Genomic DNA, 22,019 nt, shown 5'->3' with positions numbered 1-22,019 from the left:
AAAGTAGAACATAAGGTCTGCGCTGATCATTAGGTATCAATTAATCACTCAATTATCTAAATGGTTAAGTGTGTGCGTTAAGGCAGACAGGATCTAAGACTCCAACATCAGTTAAAACAGTCTAATGAACTGAGCTGAATTCATCATGAAACACCGAATAATTAGCAACTGTGTCTTAGGGGAAAACTTCAAAAGAAACCTCAAAGTGGTTATGTTTAGTGAAGCTTTCCCTTCAAAAGCAGAACATAAACATACCGCTTAAGACTACACAGGCAGGAAAAGCTGTCCCCCATGCCTTTCATTTACAGCAATAAATAATGATTCATCACCAAAAAAGTTTAGAGAGGGTGTATTTGTTTGCATCAGAAGACGGTGACCTTTGTGGCGTTGTTTGGAGATTAAAGTGACACAGCAGCCAAACATGTTCAGAATCAACAAATTAACATAAAAACCAGCCTGTCATAGCTTTGGTTGACAGGAAGGAGAGTTAAGTTTGTTGTTTTTCTTTTTGTTTTTTTTGTAAAACTCTGCTGGGACCTGGTGCAGTGGCACACATGGCAGCAGAGCTAAGAGACTGAAGGTTCACTGGTGGCTTCACTGCTGGGGACCGCACCGTAATTAAAATGACACAAACAAAGTGAATCTAATTAGGAATCCCTCCGCTCTAGCTCGTTAGCGCCCGACACTGCTAAATTATTTTCCTCCATGGAAATAAATGAGGCCACTTGTCTTTGCAGATTTGGGGGCTGCGAGGTGCTCAGGGAAGCAGCGCACGCTGAAAGTAATTATTGAAGTGTAACTAGCAGATCCCTGCCTGCGCCTCGACCCAAACTCTTATGCGCTAGCATATGCTGACATCTATATTGGTCAGCAGCAGAGTGACATGTCTGTACAATCACAGACCTGAAAGCACTTGTTTTGCTGGCTAACACAGGTCTCCCTCTTTATGTGGGCCCAATGAGTAGGTGTTTGTGAGAACGTGAGATTTCCAGCTCTCCCATCCACCACCTGCGTTCCATTACACAGAAAACACATAGCTCATCAGAAACAGTTGGACCTCCTCAGTGTTTCTGTCTGTCCGTGGTCTGGCTTTCTGTCTCACACCTACACTCAATCATTCACACACACACGCACACCCGAGCACACTTTCTTTGCCTTATTTCACGTCCACACCACTCAGACCCCCCACACTCACCCTTAGTTGGTGTAGTGAGGTAAGTGAATCCAGTGGCTGATAGTTTTGAGGGAGCCAGGGGAGCCATTGAGAGCCCATTAGGAGGTTAAGTGGAGGAAGCTCTCCATTGTTCTGCTGTTTGATTCCTGCCCTGTGACCCACACTCCCCTGGCCAGAGCATGGGAAACCCTGTTAGTGATGATGAGGGGGGATAAAAGATGGCCACACGTGCATGAGTGTACACATACACACACACACACTCGTACACAGCTCACACTGAGAGTTGACGTGAGGCTGGAACAGTACAGAGCACTGACAGTTAGATGACTCTCTGCGGACCCGCTGTCTGTCTGTAAGGGCAGCAAGGTTTTCCGGCCAGACGACAGTAGCAGTGCACAAGGCCAACAAAAGGGCAAATCCAGAACTTACTGAAAATTAACGCTTTTCTAATAAGATCCTTGAGTGGGATTTATGAAAATTTATTAATGCAGAATTATTTTTTTAATTAATGCTGTCAAGTCTGACTCATTATTGTCTAGTTACCAAGTTGTAGAAAATCCCTTTGATCAGTGTTTATTTTCCTCCTTGGTCTTTTGAGCTCTTTATTTTATTGTGAAAAGCCCTCCAACACACCATTTGATCAGTAACCACATGAAAAATACTGATGGATGAAACATAAGAGCCACAATAGCGTCTCTGAGAGGCTGTACTCAGACACTTTGAGATAAATTCTAACATTAGCATGTTAATGCGCATGTAGTGACAGCGCTAAGCTACTATCAGCGGCTCCCTTAGTCACAAGAGGTCGGGACAGTGGGTAGCTCTGCATATTTGATTTAGCAGATTTTTATGGATGCCCTCCCTGACGCCATTATATTTCTGGGATCAAACCAGTGACCACTACAGTATGGAGCCACCAATGTAGTGACGGTACTAATGTGCAAATATTTACCAGGTATAATGTCCATTTTAGTTCAGTTTGATTGCTAACATTACCTGGTATTAAGTAATGAAAGTTGGGTTAATTACTGTAGTAAGAAAATCCAACTATTTTGTGGTGTGCTGCCAGCATTTTACTATCAGAACCAGATGTTTTTTTTAATGGAAATGATGGACCCGATTCTACGTTAGGCACTAGTATGACTGATCAATTGCTGGAAAAGGTATGCAGGGGCAGACCGGCTATCCTATCTAGTATCTATCTTGGATATGTCAAGTAAGTTAGAAGTGACTTTCAGTCATAGACGTCACAGAAAAACCAGTCTAATTACAATGTATCCTCTGGGAACCATGAATGTCATATTAAGTTTCATCCTAATGTTGAGATATTTCACATAAGTTGTGGACAGATCAACAAAGCCCGCTTTGTAAAAGGGCCTTAATATGAAGATTTGGTACCAGAATAACATAAAATAATATCAAACAACATAAGAGAAAATACTGGAGATGCATCGAGCAGAGTTTGAAAAGAGTCAATTCAAGAACATCGGATTACATGTAAAAAACCCCAAAACAAAACACGTGTTTGAGCAGCTTAGGAGGACTTCTGATTTTTCCTTAGTCCTACTCATTGATTTGTGGATTAACCTTCCTCTTTAATGCTCTATTGTGGTTTTAGCTCTTTAAATCTTGTTGAGGTGGATCTCATTTAGGGAAACTGAGTGGAGGTTGGGTTGCACAGCAGGAGAAGGTGATGGGTGGTGGATGAAAACAAGGTTAAGTTGGAAAGAGAGGCACAGGTGGACAAAGAGGAGGACCAGACAACAACGTGGAAGATAGCAGTGGAGTATGTGGGAGAAAAGGGGAGGAGGGGGAAGGACATGAGGCTGGATGTCTTGTTTGGCTGATAGTAATCTGACAGCTATTAGAGAGGGGAGAGTCAGAGACCTGCTGGCTTGGGGTGGTGGGTGGTAGTGGTGGAGTTTGGGGGTGGTATAATGGTGGCGTTGGGATGATGTGATATATGCTCTCTTTCACACTGACACCAGCCTGAGTCTGTGTGTGTGTGTATGTGCGTGTGTGTGTCTATATTACTTCATTCTTCTACATTCAATTCTCTCTTACCCTCAATGGCCTCTCTCTCGTCTCTTCCCTCCCTCCATTTCTCGCTCTCTCTCCTTCCTCCCCTCTGTCACCTCCCCCAATCTCCCCTCTTTCTCCGGTGATGTGGGTGCCACTGTACATTTCAGTGTCTCACCATGTTACAAGGCTTGCCCTTAATTTGACAGTGTCACAGGGATCCATCTTCATTCTCTTACTCTTTTCATAATCTGATCCTCTTCCTCTAGCATGCAATTAGTGCCCCTCCCCTTTTTCCCCTCCTCCCATTGCTCCGTCCTCGGTCTCCTCGCTGCCCCCCCGAGCGGCGTGCCGCTGCCCCCTCTGAGCGGCCCGGATGATTGCTACAGCTTTCCCTGTGCAATCCATTTAGAGCCGGGGCCCTGTAATGAATATGTACATTGAGAGGGACCTCGGCAGGGGGGAGGGTCACGAGCAATCAACCTTGAATTCAATTATGCCAGTGAAGGTTAATGACTGTGCTCAGTGGTCAGAGGCACGCGCCACATCGCCCATTAAAGCAGCTTGTCAGAACTGACAACGTGGGGGCAGGGATGCGCTGGCTCGGAGGGAGAGTGTGGCTGGGTGAGAGAGGTGGGAGAAAGATATAGGTGAGGGGAAGGAGGAGGGGGGCAGAGAAAACAAGCAAGAGGGATGAAAAAGAGTTTGCAGCGTGGATGTGCGCTGGAGGGGTGGAGAGGGAGACAGAGCGAGCTGGCGAGCAGGGGAGGAGTCATGTGACACACGCAGCCAGATAGATGGACAGATAGATAAAACGGTGTCAGTTAGAGGTGCTAGATTACATTGAGTTCTCCCGGACAAATCAGATTGTAAAGTTCGCCAACCTCTCCCCCCCCTTCCTCCTCCGACTGCCTCCCCCGGGGTGAAGCTGAGCGCGGTAGCTGTAATATGATTAGTCTACATAAAGACGTGTCTGGAGTGTAATTCACTGCTCACTAATGAGGCCCTGTCTGAACCCAGGACAGATGAATCCCCCTGGTGGCACATGCTCACCTGCTGCCTGAATCCCCCCAACACCACCACCACCCTCCCTCTGTCAGACCCCTCCGTGCCTCCGCGTGCCCGCTTCCTCACCTTTACTTCCAGTGCCTCACCTTCACCTCAACCTCATAAATTCACCTAAGTTGCTCACATGTTGTGTCTCATCTGTTTCTCTAAACTGTGTACTGGTCTTCATTTTAACCAACTATCATTTTACCAGAGCTGTCTGTAAATATTTGTTGTCCATGATGAGTCTCAAGTTCAGAGAGAAGGAAAAAAATAAATATTTCTCAAGGCTTACTCAGTCAGTTGCATATCATCAAAATCTCCAAGTGGTGACCATAAAGGACGTGCCATCTAAACAAAATTAGCTTCCGATGTCTGTTTTGTTTTTAATAGAGACGGGATTTGATCAGGTTGGCACTAGTTTTTTTCTTTTTCTTTCATCTAGACAAGTGGAGGATAACAAAATCAAGTCCCAGTCAGTCAGGGCCAAATCAAGTATTAAGTCATCATTTTGTGACTTAAGTCGTAGTGACACAAGTTTATGTTAAATGCTATGCATCATATTTTCCATCTTTTCACCCACAAGGCCAAAATACTGGACGGCACCTTTAATGCCTGAACTCAGGTATTTCCAATTCCATTGCTGCATGTGTAGGAAATCAAGCACCTAACCATGCAGTCTGCCTTTACAAAAATTTGCGAAAGAATGGGTCGTTCTAAAGGGCTCACTGAATTTAAGCATGATACTGTGAAAGGATTCCACCAGTGCAAAAAGTCACTTTGTGAAATTTCCTAGGTGGTGCTGGTTTAGCTCACTGGGCTGAGCAGATGACCCCATATGTCATAAGGCTACCGCAGAGGCCTGTTTCCTCCTCTACCGACGTTTACAAAGTTTTTTAGATTAAAATCAAAGGAGCACCTGTGCTTACACCCCCCCCCCCCCCCACACACACACACCTGCTACGTTTCCCCCCATAAGAGTTCATACACGCAAATTACAGAAGGTCAATTATCAAAAAGAAAAAAAGAGAACATCTTCAACATCACAAAAATCAGCTTTTATAAGTAATACAAAGCCTAACACTGATATAACAAGACTACATTTTGTATGCATTTTAGAATGAGGAAGGTCTGACGCCGAAAGCCCTCTCACCTTTTGTCCTTAGCCTACAATTGAGAGCAGCCAAGAGAGCCCTGCCTGAGGATGTATAGCTGAACTGTTGCTCATAAGGGCTTAAAATGTCAAATGCAAAAGCTCCTGTCTGGAAGCATGCCACAGCTTTTTTTCTACTGTGAGAAAAACATGAATGTATTTGTTTTACTTAAGTATATTGAAGAAGCTCTTACTACACTACTATATATACCTTCATCAAAGCAAGACGTGAGGCAGAGGTAGATCTAATAATAACAAAACAATGAGCTGAAAGACACTAAGAAGCATCTCCGGTTGAATTTTAATTAGCTAGTAGAAATTGTTTTTCACCTATTTTTTATATGAATGTATTAAAAGAATTTAAAGATCACAAGTTTGGTCACTCACTGAACTTACTTGATATACATATTAGATCAAGTAAGTTGGATTATAGTCCAACAGCCATGCATTGTGTCATGTTACAAATCATAAAATTTTGACAAAACATCAGGTTAAGTAGATCAAACAGACGACTTCAGCACTTGGGATTTATCAGTTCCATTTAATTAATAAACAGATTAGTCTCTGACAAGAGCTGGACCTGACAGTGAACTTAAATGATTCATGAATAGAGCACCCAGGGTCATGGATGTTATGATAAACCTGAGTGATGTGATGTGTGTGTGTGTGTGTGTGCGTGCCCCAGCCTGTGATACTCTAGCTGCCCAATATTTGTATCCCTTCTAGGCTGACTCCTGTGGTATCCATCACAAGGGAATATCCAAAAGCAGATTTAAGGATGGGAGGAAAAGTTTGCCACACCAGCATCCTTTTTAAATAGTTTATGTTGTTCACTGATGAAGAAAATATCAAATTCCAGATGAAAATTTATGGAAATTAGATCAGCGCTATTACGGCAGCGACTTTTTAAAGCAATATATTCTTTCCACCGACAGTCTATGCACGGATGATAAATAGAAGGTAGTCAGAGAGAGTTGCAAGGGTCTTTCCTCCTGTGGAGCGGACCTACGTATCTGTTATTGCATTTCAGCCTAACAGGATCAACATGCATACTAAAAAATGCAGCTTCCAAAGAAAACCCCCATCCCAACATTCCTGTCATTCTCCACCTCTCTTCCTCACTTTCTTTATTTGTCATCCACAATCTAATACTATTTCCACCACAGTGGATTGTATTGTAAATAAGATGATATTTTCCCAGATAGAGAGAGAGAGATAAAGTGTGTGTGTGTGTGTGTGTGTGTGTTTGCACAAGGAGACAGTAAAGCTTTATAATGTTGATTTATCAGCTTGTCAGAATCAAGTATGCTTTAGACACTAATGCGTATGTGCACATTTGTGTGTGTGTGCGTGCGCGAGTGTGTGTATTTGAGTGACAGCACCTCATACACAGCCCTTGTGCACTTGCTTTGATTCAGTGACAGTCGCCCAGTCTGTCCTGGCTTCCTATCAGTGTGTGTTGATTGGTTCAGTCACATCAAACCAGCAATATTTCTGTTCATCTATTGGCCACTCTCGGCTCTCTGGTTTGTCTGCCAGCGGGGTGGTATTGGCTTTCCAATCAATGCTTTGATTGTTGTGGGGGTGGGGTCGTGAGGATGATTATTCAAAACTGAATGTTCATTCTGTCTTTAAAACTTCCTCTGATAGCACATGATATTGATTTTGTATGTCTCGCATGCAGCTATTAAGTTCCCTCCTTCACAAACAATCAGCAGTTTAAGTAAAATGATAATATTAGCTGGAGTGAGAGCTCAATTCCCTGACGGTATTATCTCCTGTGGTGTGCCACTGTGTACTTTTCCAGAGGTACAATTCTTTAACAATTAGGTGAATAGAAGATGGTAAAATCAACTACATGTTTGATACGTGTGTTAGTGTGCACTGCCTTACAGTGTGGTTTTAAAGATGGATGTAGCTACCACGATTAGTTCAACTTTTAAAGCTTAGACTGAGTGTTATGATCAATGCCAATGTTGGTGTTTGGAAACCTGACATGAAAACCTTATTCTGCTAAAGCATTGGTTTTCTACCACAATTTACAAAATAAAGCTTGTGAAATAAACAGGACATAAAACTAGTGATCTATAACATAAACTGACCAGGAACAAGATTACTGAGGTCATAAAACAACCACAGGAGTTGCTGCATGTTGGTCATTAGAAAGGTTGACTCCTCCCACCCAAACCAAACCAAAACCAAAAATGGAAAAACATCCGTAAAAACTGAACATTTAACAATTTCTTTATTTTGAAACAGTACTGTATTTTTACAGATTTAGGTTTTACTGTATAAATACTTCTTAAAAATGCACCGAACCAATGCAGTATCTATTGTCTATAATTTCAATTTGAACCATCAGTAACATTCAGTAAATCAGACACTATTTTTTGCACATACTGATACCTATTGTCAACATAACTATTTAAGCATGTGCTCTCTCTTTAATATCATACCTCTTTTCACACACGCTGTGATCCACCCTTGATGTAGAGTCTACAATATTTTTAACATTAATCAACGCCCCCACAGTGTATTCCTTTTTGGTCATTATATTTGATATCTCTTCTATAAGTTGTATTATAGCCACTGTCACTTTAAACCCAAACTGGTAGTCAGTTTCGCTGCTCTGTAAGGGACAAATTTGACAAATGTTAACGTTTTACATCTTAAGGGGATCTGTTGTGTAGTGATTACTGCATGCTATAAATCTTGTTCAAGACCGGGAGGAGACACAAATCAGCTGAAAGGGATCATAAGTGTGGATGAAGGGGAGGGCTGTGGCAACTGCTCGGGTAACAATGGAGCAGTCGACAGTACTTTTTAACTTTGGATATTGGAATCTACTCAAAACAACATGAACTCCATAGAAATGCATTAATCAATTTTGGCTGGACTATAAATGTGTTAACAATTAATATAAAGTATTATTCACTTCTGAAAGACCTTCAGATGTGTCACGTATTCTATCTGAATAAACCCCCATGAGATGCAAATTCTCATTTTACAGGTATGAATAATAAACTTTATCTTTGCTACACCAAAGTTACAAGGTGCTTCAGGGAATTTATAAAAAATAGTAGCATTAAAACACTGAAAAATATGGAGAATGAGTGAAAAAAAAAATACAGTCACTAACAAAAGGTAAAGAAGACCAAAGTAACAAATGATTAATTGTAAAACACCAAACAAACGCCAATCTATATGTGTGGGCTTTTAAAAAATATCCTCTTACAAACTTTGTTCTACAGTGCTGGGTCTAAAGCAATGAAAACACAGTCCCCTTTTATTTTTAAAGCTGGACAGTGGTAACTGTAAAATGTATGTTTTTCCATATTAACAATAAATCATGAAAAAGCAATGAATACACAGTAAATGACTAAACTGACAAGAGTATACATCCCCAAATATTTCTGTGGTGGGTCTGCCAGTTTCCGTCCGGGACAATGAAGGTCTCAAATGAATGCAGGGAAGTGTGATAATTACTGCTATTCTGAGAAGCAGACAGAGAACAGGAGAAGGAGGGAATTATTGTTCTACAGCTAGGGAGGGGAAATACATGTTTCCTCTCCTGGGCCTAAATATTTACCCTCCTCTATGGCCAGCTGATTCGCACTCAGACGACGGCACACACGGCCCCGGAAAGGCTCCTTGCTGTTTTAAAGTGATGCCTTAAACTCTTCAAGTCCACTGCCTCCTCAAACACAACTGCCATTAGCGCCACGTTTACATGCCGCGGCTCACACACATACAGAAACACACGCAGACATGCTTTCTCTCACTAAGACACACACACCCAGCTTCCTGATCTGATTAGTGGACTGCGGTACCCTGTTAGCCTGATAACAGCCCATTTCCCATTTTCCCATCAGGCTACTGTCCTGCCCTCGCCCCGCAGTGGGCATTTGCTGGAGCAGGTGACAAAAGATCGAAGGAAGTCAGCAGCATGTGTTTGCCATGTGTGCTATGACCCTGCGCCACAGAGAAGGCTGATGGAGGAGCCTGAAGGAGGAGCTTCTCTTTTTTTCTTCATTTGTTAGTTTTAAAATTTGGAATTTTGTCAAAGGGTAAAATCAGAAAACAAACAATTCAGGGCAGATTTTTTTTAAACTCAACTTGTTTAACTTTCTAATTCACTTCATGTCTCCCAAGAAGAAACTGCCCTCACAGGAAAAGTTTGCACATTCCATTCCAGTTTATTACATAGCATCCAGCTAACCTTTTGAATTCAGACAATCTCGAGAACAGGTGGTCAGATATCTTCCTCACAGTATAGGGGCGACCTGATAGAGAATTCCTATTGTAATATTAGTAGGTGGCAACTGAATTAAGCAGCAGAGGAAAGGCGCGGTGAGCAGAGTTTTGTGCCGACCACAGTGACCCTAAAGCTGGAGTCCTTCTGTCACCTGCTGCGTGTTTGGGTTGTTCTTGTTGTTTTTCTTGTTTCTTCCCTGAGTGTATGGTCAATCTGTCTTCATGGCCCAAACACACATACAAACACGGACACATGTACATGCTTTTCTTTACAATAATGGAAGTCCTACCGCCTCCTCCGTGGTAACTGAGACACCCATGTGGCAGATAGTTTACAAAGAAAGAGCTGTGGACCCCAAACTGATGAACCTCAAATATGAACATCTGAAAGGAAATCAAATTCATGGTTTTTCTGCTTATAGTGAATTTATTAAAAATGAAAAAAATTAAATACACAATATCAAACTATATGAGTTAGAAAACTATTAATATTTCAGAGAGTATGAGCTCAGGTTATTTGCTGTTAATGTGCTTGGCAGCGGCTGAGAGTAAAAGATGACTTGCAAACAGATTCATTCATAAAACAAGGAAATGTCCTAATGTTATCATGACTTGTTTGATAAGAGGAAGCAAAATAATGAGAAAGAGACCCAATTTAATTGTTATTTGTTAACAGTTTAATTGGCATATTGCAGAAATCTGAAATTAAGGGTTTTTTTTTTTTTGTTTTCTTTTTTTTTTACAACTGGATATATCGTTATTCAATCATTGCAACCTGATACAGTTTGTGTTGCTGCCAATCATCAACAGTTCTTCTGATGTGGTGAAAGTTTATGAGTGTGCAAAAAACACATTTTGAGCTTACTGGAGGTACTCAGTTTGGTTTCTTGGAAAGACTTGGTCAAAAAGGATTTCAACTTACCATGACTGGGACTTACAACCTTTGTGCTAGGAGAAAATTTGAGCAGCTTTCAGAGAGCTTTCACACCGAACACAAATGTAAAACAAGCCGTAATCGACCACAAAAAACTGTTTCCTTCAATATGTGTTGTGTATGCACCAAACGGGAGCTAAAGAAGCAGGTGAAAAGAAAAAAATGTCTGTTTTTTCAACTCTGTCTTTAAAGAATTACAGTTTCTGAGGCTCACGATAGAACCGGCGTATTCCCTGCTGTGATCCTGAGTAAAAACAAAAGAGACAATAAATAATAAATGGTTCTCTTTAAGCTGTGTTCCTAACATCAAAAAGTAATGCCTCTAATATGCATCTAATAACCCATATTTTGTCCTCAGAGGAATCTAATGAATAACAGAGCTATACCAATTAGGTGCAGGAAGTTACTGTTAATTACATTTCTAAGTTCTATTATGTAGTTAGCATGCATTAATCACAATGTTATTTTTCCAAATCCTATTTGTGGTTAATGCAGAGTCAAAGTTTATTTGGAGTGGATTAGGGCTCAGCTACGGGATGCAAAAGATCCCAAATAAACAGAAATGGATCTTGATACATCAAGGCTGCATATTATCAGATAGAAATAAAAAACACATTTGTGGAGGGAACTAATTCAATAATATGTATTCAGATGCATATTGCAACTTTAATATGGAATTATAAAAGCAAAGACCAGACAAGACAAATAAAGTAATGTAATATCTAAACCACTTTGGCTAAAGTCACAGAATTGTTTTGAGTATGCAAATGTAAAATACAGGCTAAGAGTATTTAGAGGTAATGCTAATATCGGCATTAGGGCTATAAGTAGCAATTATTCCCACGATAAAGCTATTAAGTCCCTGTTAAAATAATCAGTTAACAGTGACATAAGTGAGACAAAAAACAGCAAATCTTTTAAATGTCCAAATCTGGAGCCAGAGAACATTTGGCATATTTACCCCTCTATTTCTACATGAAAAATCATTTGGATTATTTGCTGATTATCAAAAATAGTGTTCATATGTTGCCTAACTGATTAATCACTGTAGCTGTTTCTGCTGTACTCAACTGCAACATGACTTTCAGCTACCGTGGCATTATTAATGTGCTGCTTTTTGCTAAAGTGATGAAGAAATGATAACTCTGTCACAGTAATAACTGCTTGGACCATGCAGAGGAAAGTGACCGGCACCGCAGGCTGTAAGGAGCCAATAATTGTTTTCCTGAGGTCAAAGAGAGAGTGACAGAGAGACACAGTTCCTTCTAATCAAGCTCAGTACAACCGTCTCCAGTTTCCTCCTGTTCACTGTGTGTACTCCAGCAGGAGGAAATACTGAGCTAACAGGAAATGTCAGATTATAAAACCACTGAGCAAGAGTTAGATTATCAAATCAAAGAGGAAGTGAAAGTTTAAAAACTATGAGATATTCTGAAACTTTTGTCCTGCGCATGCAACGGCACTGGCTGAGGTTTTAGGTTTTCTAAAAAACAACAACGCCCTTCCAAACCCCCTGCACGTTCATCGACTGTTAAATCCACTGAGACAAACTCCTCTCTTGGCACCCTTTCTTCCTACAATTAAAAAAGCTCCTGTCGGTCTGATTGTACACTTAATACTCGGCAGGAAGAACAAACCAACAAACACGCACGCACTTGCCAAAACAAATGATGGATACAAAAAAGGGACTGATTCAGTGGCAATGTACGACTGAGGCTGTCAGCATTGTGCCTGCTTTCATCCAGGCCGCACCTTTAAATAGACATGAACTATCAATAGGAGGAGCAGGAGGCAAATGAGAAGAAGGTGTTGAAAGAAGCAGAGGACTGCTTCAGAGAAACAATCTCCTCTGACCCTAATCCACCATTGAAGAACCAAGACAACCTATTGGCATCTATTAATTCGGGATTGGCTTACAATCAATGGGCTCTTCAATAACCTCTTATTCATTCATTCATCGATAATTATTGATGAGTGCATTGGCCACTCCTGATCGCCATTGCACTTGCCTGTGCTTCCTTTTGGTTTTAAATCCACGCTGAAAGAGCGGCTCCAATCAGCTTCAGTCATTCAGTTGTATGGAAGCTTGTTTCCACCACTGAAAAGGTTCCGTTTATTTCCATTTATAGGTCAAGATTTTTAGTGGGACACACATATATATCCAAAGGCTTTGATGGCAGAAGTATTCGATGCACTGCTGTTGAATTTGGTTCAGAAAGTTGTGTCCCCTATCAGGATGAACTACAATAGGGGGCACAGGGACCCTAGCATGTGCCACTGACACATGTCCTGATGGACGTGTGAATGGGCGTGTCACTGTGCACAGCGTAAATCAATTAGGCGGTGGGGCTCTCAAGGGAGTGACTAGAGGTGCTATTTCCTGTCTCCAATTCCCCTAAGGCCTTTAAAATACACATATAATTTAAAAAGCAATCTGTGTTTCCATTACAAAGTCCACAACCATACTGTAGTCACGTGTCTTGGCTTCACGGTCGCAGCTGCCAAACCCGCAAAAAGAAATCAGCCTTGATTTGTATCGCTGCATCTTCTACTTGAGCAACAAATTAATGATGCTTAATCAGCTCCATCTGCAATCAAATTAGGTTATGATGAAGCATAAAGTATAATCCAGTCTCATGGTACCTCAGGGATGGAAAGCATCTACATTTGTTGCGTATTTGTCTGATGTTGAATATCTGGGGCACAAAAACCACCACTTCTGCTGTCTCCTGGGTTATTTATGTACATCGGCAATTACTGTAAACAACTGTAAACAAAGACAAATATTTCCGTGATAATGTGCGCCACTGTGGTGTTGTACAAGGGTCGCAAAGCTAAACTCTAGAGCTTAAAGGTTGAACTATCCCTGAGGGGAGTGGGGAGCAGTTAAGGGGTTGAGGTGGTGCGAATGGGGTTGGGTAACCATCTAGGATGTGCTTCTTCAAAAGGAAGACCAGAACCCTGCCCCAAAGGGGGAGGTCCACAGGGAGACTGTGTCAATGTATCTTCTTCTTCCTTTTTTAAAAAAAGCATTAGCAATTCATGAATGACTGTTATTTTATATCTATTTGCCATGAGATTAAACACATAAAATAACTCAGTGTGCATTTTTATAGCAAAAGTGATGCTGATTAGATGTTTATATCTAACACTAATTACTTACAATAAATCAGCTGGGCTAAAACAGAGCAGCCCAACGTTTACCGCCCACACCCCTGCCTGCCCGATCCCACTCTGAACTTTCACCTTAACCATCCCACCCCCCGAGAGGCACAGGGGGAGCCCAGGGAGTGGGATGCACAGGCTAGATGAAAACAGCCAAAAAGAGCAGCGTTTTAATTGACACCCTTTAAGTTATCTGCAATATAATTATAGCCAACAGCTGTAGACGGTGCAACATGCAACAATGAGACTTATTAACATTCTGGTGGAAGCCTGTCAGGGAGTGCCAGACCACATGAATGACACTGTTTACATGAAGTATCTGCACGCTCAAGAAAGTATTTATACACAGTGGAAATATTCATGCACAAAAGATGTGCACGGGCATTAATTGTATTGACACATAACAGCTTCGTGCTGCTTTGAAAGGGATGGGAAAATAGTTGAAAAGACACTGCAACCGATGACTATTGTTATTTTTTTGGTTCATGTCAAAGGGTCAAAGCTCTCTCCACACTCTCCACTTTGCCTCAAAGCAACAGAGGAACCCACCGAGCTTAAGAATATGTGCTCTCCATTTTAGTCCTAATGCAGGAATTAATTATGAATTAATTAACAGTACACTTAGGAGTGGCTACTTTTAAATCGCCGCATTTTATTTTTTCTCTCTCTCTGCAGTCAGGAATAGCATTAGTGAAAAAGCCGAGGAGAAACAAAGAGAAAGGATCGAGATATAGATGCATTGTGTTCTTATGTCTAAGACTATCTCCAGGATATGAATTAGAGAATGTCTATAGAGTTTGTTTCTCCCGGCGAGCCATTAAATATTTCATGGAGGGGGATAAATGTTGCTAGAACACCCCCACCCCCACTCCTACCAACCTGATCCACACTGCAATTAGAGGCCCATTATCCCTTTCTCAACCCTCACACTCTTTACAAACTGCGCCTCAAAAGCGGCAATAAAAAGCCCTGTGATGAGATATGACAACAGAAACGATGAGTAGTTATCTTTAGGTTTTTATAATGAAATTACATAGTTTTGCTAACCCGTGTGATTTTATAGGTCATTTCCCACCAAACATCATCAAAAAAAATTTAAAAAAAGAGTGGGAGAGCGAGAGAAAGGAAACCCTCCAGCTTCACACTATTGGGTTTCATTCATTTCATTTGATTTGACATATCATGCTTCTGTGCCTTGGCAATAAGGACACAACATTGCAGCATATTGGCAAGCTCATTTGCTTTTCATAGTGAGCGTCGTGGCCAAAAAAAGTGCCCCCTGGGATAAACACGTGTACGGGGACTGCGGGCTCGCCGCCCCAGCAGCAGGTGGCCCATTGCTGCCTAATGAACACCGCAATCTGTTACTATCGCAGCGGTGCTTTTCACCAGACAATTAGGCGACTAAGCATGTCATTATTCCAGGCCAACAAGAAGAGCCTCTTCTCTAATTTCATCTTTTCATTCCTGTTTACTCACCCACACTCCCCTCATTAACGAGAGATTTTCCAGTCCATGCTAATTGGTTTCAATAACATTCATTTTAGTTGAAAGGAAACGATTCTGTTAATTGAGGAGCGCAGAGAGAGGAGAGAGCGAGCGAGGAGGGGGAGAGGAAGAGAGAGAGAGAGATTGAGAGAGGGGAAGAAAAAAAAAGCGAGGGTTTCTTTTCATTTTCAAGTGCGTCCATGAGATGATGCTTTTGAAAAAGCGCTCTACAGGTTCAGAGCTAATGAAATTAAGTGATGCCGGCCGTGGCAAAAAGGAAAGCCTAAATTAAAAGCAATTTATTTTCATTGAGGCATGTGGCACTGTTCGGGCACAATTAATGGGCTGAACATAGACACGGATATGGAGAGAGAGAACAAAAAAAAGAGAGAGAGAGAGAGACAAAGATACAAAGCAATGACTGGTGGCGCAGATGAGTCAAGAGAGAGCAAAGTCTAGACCTGGACAGATTAGCTGTAATGATTCCTATTATTCTATTTCTCTCTCTTTTTTTTTCTACTTTGCTAAGTTTAAATTGGGAATGTTGGAACTGGCAATCCAAATATTTAAAACAGTCTCAAATACTGTAAAGTCTAGCACAGAGAAAGTGCATTAAGAAATTACAGTTTATCTTAGTATTGATATTTTTAATAGAAAAAAATATCCATCATCATTATTATGTGAAACATGAATCTTTTTAGTTGAAAGGAGGTGTGGTGGTGGTGGTGGTGGTCTGTTTAGAGGCTTTTAAGTTGCTTTTGATCATAACATATATGATCATCATCAGCAGAGTGGAGCAGCTGCCAGGGAATTATTAAATGTATGCTGGCATTTTCTTTCTAACCTAAAAGTGCTTAATTCATTTAAGAATTCATCATGTCAGTTAATGGTTAATTCCCTATAAATGATAGAGTTTGATTAGATCACTAAAGGCAACACAACACCCGCAATATCAACATAGTTTCCACTCTTTCCCCCCCAACTCAAACATTAGTTGGAAAGCAATAGCAGTAGAATGACCTTAAAGTCAATTTGATTTTATATGTTGCTTCATATACTTTCCAGTATATGTCTTTGGGGAGGAATTTGCAGTTTATACAGCATAAAATAAAGGCCAAGCATGAGGAACTCTGTAAGTAATACATAAAAAAAAGATTGCAGGGCGTCTAATCTTGCAGGCTGTGTTTTGGTAGACTGATAAATTAGTTTGTAATCCTTCTGAGTGGTTATCAAGTGACAGAGCCCAGTGTCACTGCCAATAATAGAGCCGCAGTTAAGGCCATAACCTCTCAGATACGGTCAGCCAGCTCCCTAACCAGCCATTGTCCCGTTGTTTAGTGACGGCAGAGTGAGCGTGTTAATGGTCTGTCTAAACAGTCTCAGCTGGGGGCTGGCAGTAAAGAGAGGGGAGTGTAGCAACCCTCTGGTTGCGCTGCAGGCTGGAGGTGTGGCAGGCTGCAGCCTGTGGAGGCATCTAAAGACCGCTGAATGAAGGAACAGAAGGGATATGACTCAAGCTGCTCTATCATTACTGATCAATATGTTGACAAGCAGACTGAAGGGGGAGGAGGGAGCATGAGATGGAAAACAATTATACAAATTATTTTCAGGCTACTGTGCTGTCTGTTTCCTAGCTGAACCGTGAGTGTATCCGTCTCTGCCTGTGTTAAAGCCAATGAGAAACTAAACTAGTATAAAGTATGACTAAATGCCCTGCTAGTCTCCGAGGAGCTCTGAGTGCGGAGCTAGAGGGAGATCAGTGCAGTTAATTTACATAGCATTTGCATTATGTCAGGACATGAGCTACAAATAGGTATGAGTGTGTGGCTTAATTAGAAATGAGCCAGGCTTTTCAAAAACACCCTTTTGCATCATAATTGAGTCAGCTCAGTGCTGGATAAACGGCAGTGAGTGGGGGAAAGGATGCCTGTTTCTGAACGCGCTCTGAGATGACTGGTAATTATGATACACCTACTTGGGCTCAGAGCACGGTGTATTATTCTTATAAAAAAAATAAATAAAGCAAAAACAAAAGACTTGTGCATTTTTTGAACACCAGCAGAAGAAACTGCTCTATAATATCTGGGTCAAAACAATTAAATATATGATAAACACTGTGAATGGTCTGAATCCGGAAGGTTGCAAGTTTATGGTTGCTTTTGTTTAGATATGTGGGATCAGACACAGTTGTTCTCAAGACTTTACTCATGCATGACAACTGCTTTCAATAGGAGGCCCCACAAGGAAGTGGAAAGTTAAAGGTTTAACAATCAGTGCAAACAAATACATAATCAGATTTCTGAAAATTGAGTTCTTCCAGAGACTGCGTGGGTTTTCTCCTGGTGCTCTTGTTTTCTCCCACGGTCCAAAGACATGCAGATTAATTAGTTATTTTAGATTGGGTATAGATGTGGTCGCAAGCATGAATGGATCATTGCATGCCTCTCTTGCAACTAGAAACCTGTCCATGGTCAATAAAGTAGAGATTTTTGGCCTTTTCTTCCATCAGAGAGTGTAAAAAAAAAAGGTTCTCTTATGGATTTAATAACTCTTTCTCCCATAAAGATGACATTTGAGGACCTCCCTGTACCCTTAATGACGGGTTTTGGCACTTCAGTGTGTATCAATAAAAACGTGGTTTGATGACCATGAGTTTTCTGGTTTTTCTAATGGTACCTGTGTGAGCAGTGTGAAAACGTAATCATTTTGTTCTATAAGCACGCCTGAAACATGACAGAAACTGCAACATTTCAATAAAAGGTTGCTCCTAATAGGCTGTATTTTAGGGTCAGGGAAAGATTCAGCAAATGTAGGGAAAAAATACAGATCTATAATGCAAAATCTTTTGCACACTCCTTTTGATGTTTTTCAGGCTGATTAACTCATTGCAAAACATGGACATTTCAGCACTCAAAATACATGATAATTTCCAGTTTCCCAAAAAGACATTTGATAGTGTGTCAGTATCAGATTGTGCTTGTGCAAACTGAGCTAACATGTGGTGAGCCTTGTTAGCCTTGTTGGCTAATATTGACTAGCGCAGGGAGACTGTATGAACTGGATGGGCAACTTTTTGGACAGGCCAGCTTTGAAAGGATGGAATTCAGCAAGTTATCTTGTTATTCCATTAGTAAAGAACAAAAAACGCTTGCACACATATGCACCATGCAAGATTACAACTTCACCCATAGCCCCCTCATAGAGAAATGTGGCCACAGTTAAAGATTGCAGAAGCAAAGCAGGAGACAAACACCAGAGACATTTTCTACAGGTGCAGAAGAGGATCAATAAACTCACCAAGCACTAGCACAGTTGACTGCAAGCATACAATATCCTCAGTGTAATTTTTGAGTAGGATCATACTCTTAAACTCGCTGCACAAGCTGATGAGCGACCTCTATAGGTACTTCCCAAAGTCTGACCAGCACAGGCACGTTTTTACATTACCAAATTTGTTAGATTAGTGTAACTCAAAGTATATTTAGAGGAAATAGTGTCAACGTAATTGGTGGTCACAAAAAGAACAATAACAATATGGTAAAAAAAAAAAGGTGGTTATGACATATTATTATTTCCAGTTGAATGCAAGCTCATCTTTAAGGATGTCAGTATGTAGATCACTGGGCAGATAGTCTATCAGGGGTTGCCATGGGTCCTTAAAACTTTTGGTGTTGCATCTTAATTTTGTACTTAGTATCTCCAGTGGAATAACTCCAAAGATTTCTTTGTACCATTGAGTTATCGTGGGAGGTTTATCACAAATTCAGTTACAACGTATAGATTTCCTACTTAAGAAGAGTAGTTTGTTAATAAACTCAAGTTTTTTTACCTTTCATTCTTTTATCTGAGGGGCAGAAGAAATTGTCCAGGATCTTTACAAACTTTTTACAATTGCACTTCTCTCTTTAGCTACATATTTCCACACTTGGAAATACAAGGGCATTCCCAAAAACAGCGAATATGCATGTGAACTGGGTTTTTGTTTGTAAATGTGCACGTTTTCTTACCGCACTTGCTAAGTGATGTGCCAAAAATGGGGATGTGATGGGGAGTGTGGTTGTTCACAGTACCTGGGGTTACCAAGGTTACCAAATTGAATCGCCCCCCTCAGACATGGCTGATCTACATAATTTGGTGGTATCATTCACAGCGTCTCATGGCTCGGGTGATGAATGGCATCCGCAGAAGATAATATTTCTGCTTGGATGTAATAAATCTTATGTAAAGTGTTCCACTGCTTATATAGAAAAGGCAGCGAGGTGGTAGAAAAACAAACACTCCTTTTTTTTTTTTTAAACTCTGTCTTGGTTTTTACTTTCATGCTTTTTTTCATCCCCACATGGATGAAAACATGAGGCCTTTTCCAGCCAGCCTTGTATCTCTGCTGTGTGCATAAGGGTTACCCTGTATTCCCAGTGTATATGTATGTGAAAGCTCACTTAATGCTGTGGTGTGTCTCTTTGTATACAATAGATGTTTTTATTTTTTCACACTGTATAGATTCTGATAATGTTCACCTCCCCAGTGAGGTCCTCTCTCTGCTCCTTTTCTGCTGCTCCTTTACCTGTAGTATTGATCACAGCCCCAGCAATCCCCTCAAAGGCAGCCTGCAGTGTCCTGCTATTACTAAACCAGCCCCGGGGTTGTGAACTTGTGACCTCCTGCTGCTCAGCACCACTCAGTGAGGGGGCATGACCCCCACAGGGGGCTGGGAGGCCAGGGACACTCTGAAAAGCTATTCCTGTTATTCATATGGCCCTGATCGTCATGTGTTTACCATGCATTAGCGCCCGATTAAAAGCCTAACAACAACAACAACAACAACAACTGAGAACAGCTTTGCGTTACATATCCAGACAGATTCAAGTGATTGACACGAAAATGAGAAACAGATGTGTAGCGGTTTGTATAGATAGAGACTTCTGAACAGTTTCTCCATGTAGAACCAGGAACGTGTGAAAATTAAATGCAACCTGTGTGCGTTACTCACTTGTAGTTTAATTCTAAATACGATGTGATAACACTGCTCGGAAAATGTCTATTTATTCCAAAGGTTACTAATCACAATTGTTTACTAATTAAGTTTTTCGATCTCCTTCCACCTATTAAGCCTGTTTTTAATAAGCTGAGAGTCAGGTGTACTTGACAGTAATGAATGACTGATTTTAGCTGATCGTTATTGCTGCCCTCCTCTTGCCTGCGATGCGCCGGGTGTGTACGTGCGCACGTGCGTGTGTGTCTGCGCGTGATGCGGCTGCCTAATAAAAGGGATAATTGTTCCATCTTTGCTTGCAGACACATAAAGCAGTGTGTATTGACTGCTTGACAGGCTGTGATTCCAGTAAAGCTAATGGCTTTCTCAATTCTCCTGCTCCATCCATCAGGCCCCGAGAGCACCCCGTCATGTTTTCAATTAATGAAGAGAAAACCATAAAAAGTTAAAAGCCAGTGTGACAAAGTGGACGACAGCAAGTACACACACTCAGACAAGGGTGCACACACACACTCAAAATTTGTAATCACCGGTATGAAATATACACACATGCAGGAGGGAAACACAGGCTTTGGGCCTGGCAAAAACAAGCTCTCACAGGTTTTTGTTTTTTTACCTTGACACACTCAAAGAAAAACAATCATATCTTTTGTTTGCTGCAGGTTTGAAGCTCTCCTGTGTCTCAGCTTCACACCTTCAGCTTGTAATCATAACGTCTCTGAATTTTGGTGTGAGGCCTGCTTAGTCTGGGTGCTGTTTTTCTTTTTTTTCTTTTTTTTTGCAGGAGATAAAGGGAAACTTCCGATCTGCCTGGGTGAGTGATAGTAAAGCCCTCCAATTCAGGCAGGAAATTATGGAGTAAGTGGCTCGGTGGCTGATAGTCAAATGAAGCCAGGGCGGCTGGATGCCTGCTCTAATTAACCGGCTGGCAGCGATATCAGGAATCCTACTGGCCAACCTGATGACAAGAGCAGGGTGCGCACAGGGGTACAAACAGGCACACGTCCGGAAATATCCAGGATAATGCACACATACACACACACACAATCATAAACACACATATTCACAGATGTGTACACGAGCGCTTTCTCAAAGTAAGATGCCTTTTTGGTGAATTAACAATATTGTATTAGTATTATTATTTTTTTAAAGAGATCACAAAGAATGAGCAATGAGCGTAAAATATAAATTTAGCTGAAATGGAGGCAGCAGAGGAGGCAATTTTACCATCAGCGGTGTCGTCTGCTGCCTAATGATGGCTCGTGTCTGCAAATCAGCAATCTAACAATCACACCGCATGATGCTTTACAGAATTAATTTTAAATGATTGACAGTCTTTTATATGCATATCACTAATCTCTGTATCTCTGTTGCTTTCCGTTACCTTATTGGACAGAAATAGGGAAAGAAAATGGCTAAACTTTGTTAGTGGGACAATTAATTCAGAAGAAAAAAAGAAAATGAAAAATCAGTGAAATTCACTGATCGTTTCGCAAATAAAAACTGAAGAGCGTTTTAGGAACATGCTGCATTGTCAAGCCTTAATTCTTTTGTGACTGCGGTGTATGAACTCACAATAGGGGCCAAAATGGGACAGTAAAAAATTGGAGAAGGCGGGAGATTTATGTCTCTTCACATGTTTCATTTGCTGGTCTAAATCACCCCGTGATGGGAAAGTAAGTTAAAAAATAAATGTCAAGAGTGTCCGCTGGGGAAATGTTTAACATGACTTCCGTATTCCTGAAGTTTCCTGGCAGTGTTTACTCCAGATTGGCTTAAAAAACAAAACAAA

This window comes from Simochromis diagramma, unplaced genomic scaffold (assembly GCF_900408965.1).
Source record: "Simochromis diagramma unplaced genomic scaffold, fSimDia1.1 OVJJ01000344.1, whole genome shotgun sequence".
In the NCBI taxonomy this organism is placed as follows: domain Eukaryota; kingdom Metazoa; phylum Chordata; class Actinopteri; order Cichliformes; family Cichlidae; genus Simochromis; species Simochromis diagramma.
Note: the sequence above shows the minus strand (reverse complement) of the source record.